The following is a 12,557-nucleotide window of genomic DNA, read 5'->3' as shown; positions in this document are numbered from 1 at the left end:
TACAGGGCATACTGTACTTAGGATTTTGGCTTAAATGTGAGACAGCCACCCAGACGAAGGAGGGGGGGGGGGAGAAAGAACACCTACATTAAAAACAAAAAGCCTCCTTGTAAGCTCTTTTTAACAGCACAAGCATCCTAGAAACAATTAAGTACCTCGGGTTAAGTACTTAATTCATTCCGGAGGTCCGTTCTTAACCTGAAACTGTTCTTAACCTGAAGCACCACTTTAGCTAATGGGGCCTCCTGCTGCTGCTGCGCCGCCAGAGCACGATTTCTGTTCTCATCCTGAAGCAAAGTTCTTAATCTGAAGCACTATTTCGGGGTTAGCGGAGTCTGTAACCTGAAGGGTATGTAACCTGAAGCGTATGTAACCTGAGGTACCACTGTATGTCAAATGTTGTCTGGGTTTTGTATGCCATTCAATCAGCTACATTAGCAGCATTGTAGCAAGTCTCTCATGTGAGAGGCTAAAGAAAGACAATGAAGCCATGGGGTTGAATAAAATCAGCTGCTGGTTAGCTTTTCCTCCTCCACAACTGTCTTCTCAGCAGCCATTCCAGTTGGTGACTAGAATATCAATTCTGTAACTTTTCTGTAACTTTTGTTTCCCTCTTCCCATGCCATTCATTTTTCCTTTATGTTTCATGTCTATTACATTGTGAGTCAAGGATCCAGAACTGTTTTGTTGTTGTTGTTGTTGTTTTTAAAAAAGCTCTAACCAGCACCTAGAAAATTCTATGTGCCTTATAAAATAGCTATAATATTAAGAAGCATAATGTTGCGATTTTTTGGGTGGCGGGTGGGGCAGGGGAATATTTCTAGGTGCTTCCAATCCACTTCTTACTTACAATTGTTGAAATGAAAGAAACATCTGAAATAAGTTAACACTGTGCCAACCTCCCCTCTGCTTCATCCTTCTCCCTCCTGCTACACAACAGCAATCCACCTGTTGGAAATTTAGCACAGTGGATCCAGTTCCCTTGACAGGCCACTGATGGGTTGGTGTTTTTGGTTAATCTGACTATGCACAGGGATGGATCTCCTCTTGATGGGGTTACACTTCCCTTGAAGTAGAAGGTTCGTAGCTTGAGAGTATTCCTGGATCCTTTGCTGTCTCTCAAGACTCAGGTGGCCTCATTGCCTCGGAGTGCCTTCCATCAGCTTCGGTGGCCCAGCTATGCCCCTATCTGGACAGGGATAGCCTAACTACTGTTGTCTATGCTCTGGTAACCTCAAGGTTAGATTACTGCAATGCGTTCTACATAGGGCTGCCTCTGAAGATGGTTCAGAAACTTCAGCTAGTGCAGAATTCAGTAGCCAGGTTGCTCACGGTTTGAGCATAATACACCGATCCAGGTCCGACTGCAATGGCAACCAATTAGTTTCCAGGCCTAATACAAAGTGCTGGTTTTGACCCATAAAGCCTTAAACGGCTCAGGACCACAATACCTCAAGGACTGCCTCTTTCCATATGAACCTACCCTGAGATCATCTTCTGAGGCCCTCCTTCATGTGCCTCCTCCTCGAAAGGTCCAGAGGGTGGCAACACGAGAACAGGGCCTTCTCTGCAGTGGCTCCCTGTCTGTGGAATGCTCTCCCCAGGGAAGTTCACCTGGTGCCTTCATTATACACCTTTAGGCGCCAGGCAAAACGTTCCTTTTTAACCAGGCCTTGGTTGATCCGATTTACATCCTATGCCCTTTTAAAATGTGTTGGGGGGAGGCTATTGAGTTGTTGTTTTTGTTTTTATTAGGTATTTTGTGATTTTATATCTTGATTTTATTCTGTGAACCGCCCTGAGACCTCCGAGTATAGGGCGGTATATAAATTCAATAAATAATAATAATAATACTGTGAAACTAATGAAACTAATGAAGCCCCTGATCCTGAAGGGGTCCCAGGAGTTCACATTACTCTAAAAAATTGGATCTAGTAGACCTTATTTGAGTCACACAATTCAAATTATTATTATTATAGTATATATTTCAACAATCCCAAAGTTTGAGAGTCAGTAGCACAGATGTAAAGGTGGAGTGTTATGGTACAGTAATTTTAAGCAGTTCATGTTTTTTCCTCTAGGAAAGGCCAACATTATCTGGTGTTTACCCAGTACCATTACTTCACAGTTGAGATATCTTTTATCAAGTACACAGAGTGACCCAATATCCTAGGGATCAGAAGTCAGTTAATAGCCAATTTGCAGGCATCTGCCTCATGCAAAACAGCCTGTTTATTTTATTTATATATATATATATATATATATATATATATATATATATATATATAAAGTTTCTGTGGCTAGCAAACAGGACTAGTTTAGAAACTGCTTCTATAACAGTTTTTCAAGTCAATGACACACTCCTGTAGGGAGAAGGTTTTCTAATTTGCAAGCCGTGCCTTTCTCTACAAACCTGCCAAATAGCTCAAGTGTGTAATTGTACTTTCTTTTCTCTCTCTAAAAAAATCCCTCCTTAAGAAAACAAAATAGCTTTTCTTAAGTTTGGTTTCGGCTTTCAATGACTCACAAGTTACTCCTTATTGGGGCCCTCTTGTTTATATGCAGAGCATTTAGGACACGTACTGAAATGTTATCCCTACAGAAAGCTCAATAGCTCTAAAACCCCAGAGCCCCCAGTGCAGAGGAACAAGTAGCACTCTGTGCCAACTTTACAAGAACAGCCTAGAATAGTGCTGAGAAGCTCCCCAGCCAAACTCCTTGTTTTTGGAGGATGCTTACCAGCTCAGTTTTGCTATCTGCCCTGCATGCTCAAATATACCTCAATTTGTCCTGCGGAACTAATAGTAGCTAAGGTGCAGTCAAATGGCCTGAACACAATTCAACTCCTCAAAACTCTTTTCGAAAAGTAGTATAGAATAGAATGGAAATTTGGTCATGTATGGTTTTGACTGGTGGGGCAGAGTGGGTGGGTGGAGTCATACATCTCCCCCAGTAACCAGCCGCCACTGGAAAATCCAAAGGCTCTGCTCCGGAAAAGTGAAAATATGCATAGGGCTGGGCCTGGGAAGGACCCAAATGTGTAAACAAATCCAAGCCAAGCCCCATCTCTGCAATGGAGTCTTAGGGATCCAATTTTTTAAGAAGGTGCCTTGGACGGGGTGCAGAAAAGAGAAGAGCCCACTGGACTTTCTCTGTTGCACCTCAAAGAGTCCCCTTCATAGCACGAGGAAGGAGATAAAGGGGATGTGTAGAATGGGTAAAAGCTGCTGCCTCCATTGCTTCTGTCCAGCCCTCAGTGTGAGTGTTCTTAAATGAGTTTGTTCGCTCCTGCACACCTGGTTTGGTGGGAAGGCATCTAATGGTGGTGCTCTAGGGAAGGGAGAGACTCAGCTCCCATGTACAGTGGTTGCCTGGGATCACATTGTCCATCATCCTGGGGACATTGTGTGTTGGGTAATCTTAGCCCATTTCTCAGGAGCTGAATCACTCTCATTCAAGAGCAGCAGCAACATCATACTCCTTCCTGAACCACTAAATGCATCAGGTTAGCAAGGAGTGTGCCTAGTGGCTCATGGTGCTGTGGTGAGGCAGGGTGGGGCTCTGGGTGAGGGCCGCCTGTGAGCTCCTGGGCCTTTGGTCCGGCCCGATCTGGCCTGCCTAAGAGGGCCAACACAAAAGCGGTGTTAGCCTCCTGGGATGTGAGCACCATTGGGGGGGGGGAAGGACGAGGAGAAGAAGCCTTTATTTTACATGCCACAAGATTTATCAAGTTCATCATCTCTTGACCTTAGTATGTTAGCAGTGTTGTTTTCTGTCAAATGACATTTGGTGCGTATGAATCAGCATAAAAAGTGGAATAAAAAGTGAACATTGAGCAGTCTAACAGATCTACTTCCATACTATCTAACAGCATTTGAATACAGTTTAATTGCCAATTGCCATGTGTGGGTGGGGAGTAAAGAGATTTAGCTTTTGTGGATAATTTTGGTTAGGAGCAGCTTTCAGGTTCTCCACCTCTGATAACTCACATGAAGACTTCAGAGTTGAGATGATGCAGAAGGAATGAGTCCTTCAAATGTTAATGTTCTCTTGGATATTCACAGGATTAGCTCAAGGTAACAGAAGTGTCAATTCACAAGAAGAAACACAAACTGCAACAATGAAGTGCCTGTCTCCACCTGGTGTCCATTATTCTACATTAACTAAGCAGTCCAAGTAAATATATGAACATATTTCCTGAGTACCATTATCTTTATATTCTTCAACAAGAGTTAATAATTAGGTTTGTATGCTGCTATTGTTGCTGGTTTTCTTGGAAGGCAGACTTCAAAAGCAAAATGTGAACATTTAAATTCTAAAATGCTACAAAATTTTGAATTTTATCTTTCCTCCTGACATATTTTTCACCTGAACGCTGGGTGGAATACTGAAAGAGAGCACTGAAATAGCTTGCGAACTGCTCTGCTAAATCAGAAATGCAGACCCTGACTCAAAATGATGAGATTATCCATTGAGACAAGGGCTGGTGAAGCATGAAATCTGAAGTGCTTCAATAGTGCTTTTGTCCTTAGGTCAGTCCCTCAGGGAACGCTGAATGCTGTGTCAGCAAAACGAAGATGCATTAAGCTGTAGGGCTGGGCGCCTGTATATGCGGGCACATAAAATGGTCTTCCTTCCAATGCACCAAGGGATTTCGTGGGGATGAAGTCTCTGGCAGTTATTGGGGGAACCACCCTGATGTAGGAGAAGGATGGGCCCTGGCCAGTGGCTGAGTTCATCTTCATAGACTGGTGATTTCAAATAACAACTGGCTGCAAACTAGTAGAACTAGATGACTTCCACACCTTCTGGATGTGACCATATCATGGAATCTGAGAATCATGGGTGTTTTAAGAGGCTAACTCAAGGGGTTTCAGACCTATACGCATAGATCTCAAGGAGGTTCACAAAACAAAATTACAATATATAAAAAAATATATAAATTACAATGTAAAAATAAGAACCAAAACCCTCCATCACAGGGTCAGGTTGTGTAAATAAACCATATATCCTAAAGACACCACAGTCTCTGCTATCCCTTATTCCAAGGAAACCAAACCCTGGAATCCCTGGAATCTCACCCTGCTTGGAGATTGGGGTGGCGTGCAGCAATATAACAAATTCAGGTTGCATGTTAATATGCCATACTGAGAATATCAAATGTTATCTTCCAGCAGTTGTGCTGTCTGTTGGTGTATAATAGATAAGAATTGTGAAATAATTACAAATTAGCTGTAGATGATAAAGGTTTTTTTTAATAAAACCATGTGTATGTTCTTGATACACTTTGCTCTTTTAAAGAATCTGTCTTCTTACACCATCACCTGATTGTATGAAATTCGGATATAGCTATCTTAATTGCCATCACATTTTAAAGAAAGCAACCTGCTCTCCATTTTAAATATCTGAAAGTGGATAGAAGCTGAAGTAGGAAAATGAACCTAAAGCCAAGCAATGCAAGACTCCAGTATACATTTTAAGGGCAATTTCTGTTTTGCAGAATGTCCATTAATCTTTTAACTGGCAATAGCTTAAACTGAAACTTGGATTAGATTTAGACACATGGTAGCAATGTGTCGTCCATTTTCCTTCTGATTGCCTTCCAAACAAGTGCAACAACTTTGTCACTTTTTACAATTCCACAGAACTTTGAAAGAACAATCACTAATTCTGCACACAGCTGCGTTCGGTGGAGGGGGGTGGAATGAAAGCACGGTCACTATTGTTTGTGACTAATCATCCTAAAGAAACTTGTTGGCTCGTTTTCACGTTATTTTCTTTTCATGTTTTGTCCTCCATTACCACAAAATGCTTCCGCTATTATGGTGCTAATAAATTTCTCGGTGGGAAACTATTAAAAACTATAACTGATGTAAAAAAAGAAAAGAAAACAAACAAACCTCTCTTTAATCAGTTTCTCATGCCAAAGCTTAGCAGCAGTGAGCTGGTCATATGCAACATAATAAAAAATAGTTTTAATCAGTTCCTTGCAAGAGCACTGGCTCAAATGCTGTTCGGTGTTTTCCCATTGCTATTCTGCTTATAGATCAGGAGTAGCCAATATGGCGCCCTCAAGATGTGGCTGGACTACAACTCCCATCATTACTGACCATTGACCATGCTAACTGGGGCTGATGAGAATTATAGTTTAACAGCATCTGGAAGGCATAATGTTAGCTATCCAGGTTTTAGCCCAGAGGTTACCAAATTGTGGTCCATGAGCTTTGTTCAGGTCTTTTGTGGCACATCTGTAAAAATATAATAATAAAAAAAACCTTACAGCATCTAGCAGAGCACATTACAGTCTCCCTGGAAAAGACCCTGATGTTGGGAAAGATTGAGGGCACAAGGAGAAGGGGACGACAGAGGACGAGATGGTTGGACAATGTTCTCGAAACTACCAACATGAATTTGATGAAACTGCGGGAGGCAGTGGAAGACAGGAGTGCCTGGCATGCTCTGGTCCATAGGGTCACGAAGAGTCTGACACGACTAAATGACTAAACAACAACAGCAACAAAGGGAAGCTAGACTTCAGGGACCAGGCACTCAAGTGTAAGGCTGCCTGAAATGATTTTGGGACAGATTTTTCCATATTATCATGCAATATAGAGGCATAAATGAGTAGTGTGAATATCTAGCAATCTGCAGACACTCTCAGCCACAAATATGACAAATGACAGAGGGCGGGAAGAATGAATTTTAGAATGGAAAGCAAAATTTTAATAGAATATTAAATTCTGATTAGCATATTTTCCCTGAGGTAGTCAGGTGCAGAACATCGGGGCCATAATCTGAGCCAGGTTCACCGATAAAATGCTTTGTCTGCCAAGACTCATTCCTGGAAAACAGGGGAGAGTTCCAGAAAGACATCTACTCCTGCTTCATTGACTATGCAAAAGCCTTTGACTGTGTCGACCAAAGCAAACTATGGCAAGTTCTTAAAGAAATGGGAGTGCCTGGTCACCTCATCTGTCTCCTGAGAAATCTCTATGTGGGACAAGAAGCTACAGTTAGAACTGGATATGGAACAACTGATTGGTTCAAAATTGGGAAATGAGTACGACAAGGCTGTATATTGTCTCCCTGCTTATTTAACTTATATGCAGAATTCATCATGCGAAAGGCTGGGCTGGATGAATCCGAAGCCGGAATTAAGATTGCCGGAAGAAATATCTACAACCTCAGATATGCAGATGCTACAACCTTGATGGCAGAAAGTGAGGAGGAATTAAAGAACCTTTTATTGAGGGTGAAAGAGGAGAGCGCAAAATATGGTCTGAAGCTCAACATCAAAAAAACGAAGATCATGGCCACTGGTCCCCTCACCTCCTGGCAAATAGAAGGGGAAGAAATTGAGGCAGTAAGAGATTTTACTTTCTTGGGCTCCATGATCACTGCAAATGGTGACAGCAGTCATGAAATTAAAAGACGCCTGCTCCTTGGGAGAAAGGCGATGACAAACCTAGACAGCATCTTAAAAAGTAGAGACATCACCTTGCCAACCAAGGTCCATATAGTAAAAGCTATGGTTTTCCCAGTAGTGATGTATGGAAGTGAGAGCTGGACCATAAAGAAGGCTGATCGCCAAAGAATTGATGCTTTTGAATTATGGTTCTGGAGGAGACTCTTGAGAGTCCCATGGACTGCAAGAAGATCAAACCTCTCTGTTCTTATGGAAATCAGCCCTAAGTGCTCACTGGAAGGACAGATCGTGAAGCTGAGGCTGCAATACTTTGGCCACATCATGAGAAGAGAAGACTCCCTGGAAAAGACCCTGATGTTGGGAAAGATGGAGGGCACAAGGAGAAGGGGACAACAGAGGATGAGATGGTTGGATGGTGTTCTTGAAGCTACCAGCATGAGTTTGATCAAACTGAGGGAGGCAGTGGAGGACAGTGCCTGGCGTGCTCTGGTCCATGGGGTCACGAAGAGTCAGACACGACTAAACGACTAAACAACAACAACAAAGATAACTGAACTTCCTCTGAGCCTGTGTGGAATGCTTTTCCTTCAACAGTCAATATACACTGAAGGTTGTGGGGTGTCAAAGTTTTCAGCTAAATTCTGCGTGGTTCTAGGCAGTCCTGTGATTAACCCCACCCTCTCTCTTTTAAATGACCTACTGGGTTCCAGTGTATAGAGGAGGATGGCAAGGTGGGCTTCTATCAAGAAATAAACTCATAAAAGGAGGGGGAATATCCTTTAAAGCACAGAGTGGCCTCCAGAGTGGAGCAAAGGATTTTGTACAGTGAGATGTGAATCTCGAAATGCTGCAACATCTTCTTTAAAACCTGTATAGAACCAAAAATACCTCCCTATCAGAAAGAACTGGGCTAAGATATTCTGGTAGGAAGAGACACATTGGGACCCTGGCACAGGTATTATTTTTCTAAAAACAGGGAAAGCACACTTTCAAACTGTAGTGAAGAAATGAAAGAAGAATTTTATCCACTTTGTTGTGCCAAACATGAAATCAGAGAGCTAACTAAAGCATTTGAAGTATTTGGGCCAACACAATAGTTCCCACAGTGGGTACAGCATAGAATATGGCAGAGTACACTGGGTAAGCACTGAAATACCAAAAAGGGAGGATCCTTTTTCCATGTTCATGCAGGCACAGCCCATTAATATTCCAGCATCCATTACCTTCCAACAACAGCAGGAAATTTGATAGTTGAAAGGCGGGAGCACTTATTTTCAGCTTACAATCCAGTATTAAAACATTTAGACCAATATATCTACTTACAGTGGCAATGTAATACCATTGTACAGGAAACTGTGGTATCCCAGGAGATGTTACTCAATCCTATATACTTATTTATGAGGGTGGCAAGTTTTTGTATTTGATACTTAGTTGAGTGAGACAATAAGAACTTCAAACTCTAGTTTCAAACCTTTGCTTTAGCAATGGAAGAGGAACATCATAATTAGCTAAAGACTACATTTGTTTTACAGAGACCTTGCAGTATTGGGGTTAGACAGTGTTTATGAGGCTGAGGTCACACCACCATTTACTGTGCACTCACTGAGTTTCCAGTGAGAGCCAGTGTGGTGTAGTGGTTAGGAGCAGTGAACTCGTAATCTAGTGAACTGGGTTTGCTTCCCCACTCCTCCACATGCAGCTGCTGGGTGACCTTGGGCTAGTAAGACTTCTCTCAGCCTCACTCACCTCACAGAGTGTTTGTTGTGGGGGGGGGGCGAAGGGAAAGGAGATTGTTAGCCGCTTTGAGACTCCTTAGGGTAGTGATAAAGTGGGATATCAAATCCAAAGTCTTCTTCTTCTTCAGTGTTGGGTTTTTAATCCAAAACAATAAGTATCCTGCAATTTGTTTTACTATGCAGTTGTACCTTGGAAGTCAAACGGAATCCGTTCTGAAAGTCCGTTCGACTTTCAAAACATTCGAAAACCAAAATGCGGCTTCTCATTGGCTGCAGGAAGTTCCTGCAGCCAATCAGAAGCCACAGAAGCCCCATTGGGCATTTGGCTTCGAAAAATAGTTCCCAAACCAGAACTGAATGCCCAGTGAATTGAGACAGCCAGATCTATTACTATCCACATTATTTTCTCATATACTGTAGGCCATTGAGAGCAGCAACAAATATTTCAAAAACAAATCATGCATAAAGAAGTGTGGATCTCTCAACAATGTTTTGTACCAGATTTGCAGATCTGTGGCTCATCTGCAAAAATAGAGCTTAATATTGAACCACCCTGAGACCTCCGGGTATGAGGGTATATAAATTCAATAAAAACAAACAAACAAACAATTATTTTCCATATTCTTACCAAGCCCCCTCCTATCTAAGCCGTTGCTTAGTTCCTGGGCTTGTACTGATGGAAGCCTCACTGCAAACAGTGTGTGTATTAGACTGGCAGAAGGACAGGAAGCAAAGAGTCAGAAGCATCTGTGTGTGGGGGGGGGAAGACAACAGAGCTTGCACAAAAAAATTTTAGAAAGCCAATTGGACAGCCAGAGGAAAGAAGAAAAAGGAAAGGCCTGTGAGGAACAGAGACAGATGGACAAGGAGGAATGAAGAAGAAGAAGGAGGAGGAGGATGAAGGTCTGCTTTTTTCCTGAAAGTAAGGTAATCCCTGAGACAGAGCCTTCTCTGTGGTGGCACTTTGGCTCTGGAATGTTCTATCTCTAGGGGAGTTTGTCTGACGCCATGTGGCAAAAAGGGCCAATTGATTTCAACACTGCTTTATCAGTTATGCTTTAATGGCTTGTCTTTTGTTTTGATGGTTTACATTCTCTATTTTGAGTAACCATGGGAATCTTGGATTTTTGAGCAGGGTATCAAATAAATAAGAGGTTTCACCCCACAGTCTGGTGATTACGTGGCTAGGAGGGGTGGGAAGCCATGGAATTCACCAATCAAAGTGTTGGCTGCAGTCCTCTAGTCATGCTAAGTATCACTGTGGTAAAGGAAAAAGGAACTCCAATCAGGTCCAGTGCTGAATGCAAACAGTTGGGGAAAATTACTGGAAAAACACATGCAAACCACATCAGTGATAATGTAGTGCATTAGACCTCCTTCCAAAACACCTAATGAGCGAGACAGGAGCCACAGCAAAATAAACTTCCTAAAGGGGAGATATTTTAGGGCAGGACTACTTGTCTAGTGGTTTGACATGATCCAAATTAGTTCAGCAGGGCACTTGTTGTGTACATTATCTGTGATACTGGTGACCTACGTGTATTTCCAGACAGCACTTTCCTGAATGTTAAACAGGCTGGTTGGACACATCTAATATTCACAAATCACAGCCAGCCACATTCATTCCTATTAGTTCAGCCAGGCAGAACCATGGCCTGTAGAATCAGGAAAGGATAGGCAGTCTGAAACAGCAACTGTTTCATGAAATCTACCTACTATTTTATATGCCTCAGCATCAAACTTCCATGCACTTTGTTGAAGATACCATGTAATACTTTGAGTCCTTCTCAATGTAGGCTGCAGTTATGCTGGTGGTTGTATGCTTGTTACAAGATACATTCACCTGCATCTCAAATAATGGTTTTTGTACCAAACAATTTTAAGTACTGTACTTTATAACATAAATAAAAGTTAAATGAATGTTGCTGAAAAAGAACCTGCCACATCTTCAGATTTTGAATGTGCATACGAAGATTGAAAGTTTCTTGGATTGCAAATGTATATAGAATTCTATTTTGTGCTACTCCACTATGCTGCTAGGAAAAACATTTTTTTTGTTACCAACATGCCTTCTTGTTATAGACTGCAAGCTTCCCTGATCAATTTAAATTTTACGTTTTGTTACCTGCAGCCAGAAACTAACCCACCCAACTGATAAACTGCTGTTTAGCAAAAATGTCTCTTATAAGCTAGAAATCCACAGCTATGTAGGTTGCATGATTAATTTTAGCTGATGTGGTTTGCAGGTGGTTTCTGGATGCCATGAGCATGGCTGGCACATTGCAAAAGAAACAGGATGCATGCTTCAGATATCTAATATTACACACGCATAATTAATGTGGTCCACATGTTGTTTGCAAGATGTTTATGAGGTCTTGATGTGGCGAGGGCATCACTGATGTGGCTTGCTGGAGATTTACAAGAATTTTTTCGATTTGTTTTTGTTCAGGGAGAGGTTGATCTGGACTCTACAGTATATTCATCACTGCTTGGATGTTTCTAACGACATCTTGGCACACTACCAACAGTTAACAGCATAATATGGCCATTTTTTAAAAAAAGGTATCTGACTCTTGAAGCTACGAGGGCTTTTTAAAAAACTAGGTGTCCATCATATTCTCAGAAGGACAGACCACCCACATGAGCAGTGAAATGACAGATAAAAATCTGTTGAAATCAGGTGAAAATACCTATGTTTTGCCAACACCAGCTGGGATGAAAAGCAGCCTACCTCAATGCATTCCCATCTTTGTTATTTTTGTGGGAAGATGAGTTGAACTGAAAGTGAATAAGTAACTGTGTAAGCAGAGTCCTCTTCAAAGAGTTATTTCTTTCCCACTGGTAAGCTGGTTCCTAAACACCTACAAAGGAAATGTCTGTTGGAGCGAAAAACACTGAACAGAATCCATGTTATGTGATATTTTGATTCCCCCAAGGACTGAGAAGTGAAAGAACCAGCTCCCTGAATGCTCCCTGAACGTTTTTTCGAGCTTTGCTTGGAATGTTTATGGAGTGGGGTTATAATCCTTTGATTTGCATCTCTCTTCTTCATCTTCTTCTGCTCAACATAGTGGCCAGGATCCAAAGAACAGTACAACTAGTGCTGTGTGCCAAAAGAGGGCTTGAGCTTATGTTTTTCAAACAGCAGCCAACATGCCTTATGGAACACAATGTTTGTGAAACTAAGGATGCTTTCAAAAGCAGTTTGTGTACTATATTGCACGCAGGCCGGCTCTTCAATAATAATAAAAACCCCAGAAAATCCCATTGGGCATGCTTAAACCCTACAGCATACCTAAAGTTGCTCTCTGCACCATGGCTATTAAGTGTAGGTCAGCACTGAGTGATTTGAAGAATGTGCCCATGTATAAAAACACACGCACTTAGTGCTATCG

General features: G+C 41.9%; 1 protein-coding gene across 1 annotated transcript in view; it reads right to left on the bottom strand.

Annotated features, from left to right (window-relative positions):
- LOC310674922 (uncharacterized protein) overlaps positions 1–12,557 on the bottom strand; it is a 114,876-nt gene that overhangs the window by 86,997 nt on the left and 15,322 nt on the right. The gene's annotated exons all lie outside the window — the stretch shown is intronic.

This window comes from Podarcis tiliguerta (assembly GCF_965153285.1).
Source record: "Podarcis tiliguerta genome assembly, chromosome: 3".
Classification (NCBI taxonomy): domain Eukaryota; kingdom Metazoa; phylum Chordata; class Lepidosauria; order Squamata; family Lacertidae; genus Podarcis; species Podarcis tiliguerta.
The sequence above is the reverse complement of the archived record's forward strand: the minus strand, read 5'-3'. Positions and strand labels throughout refer to the sequence as shown.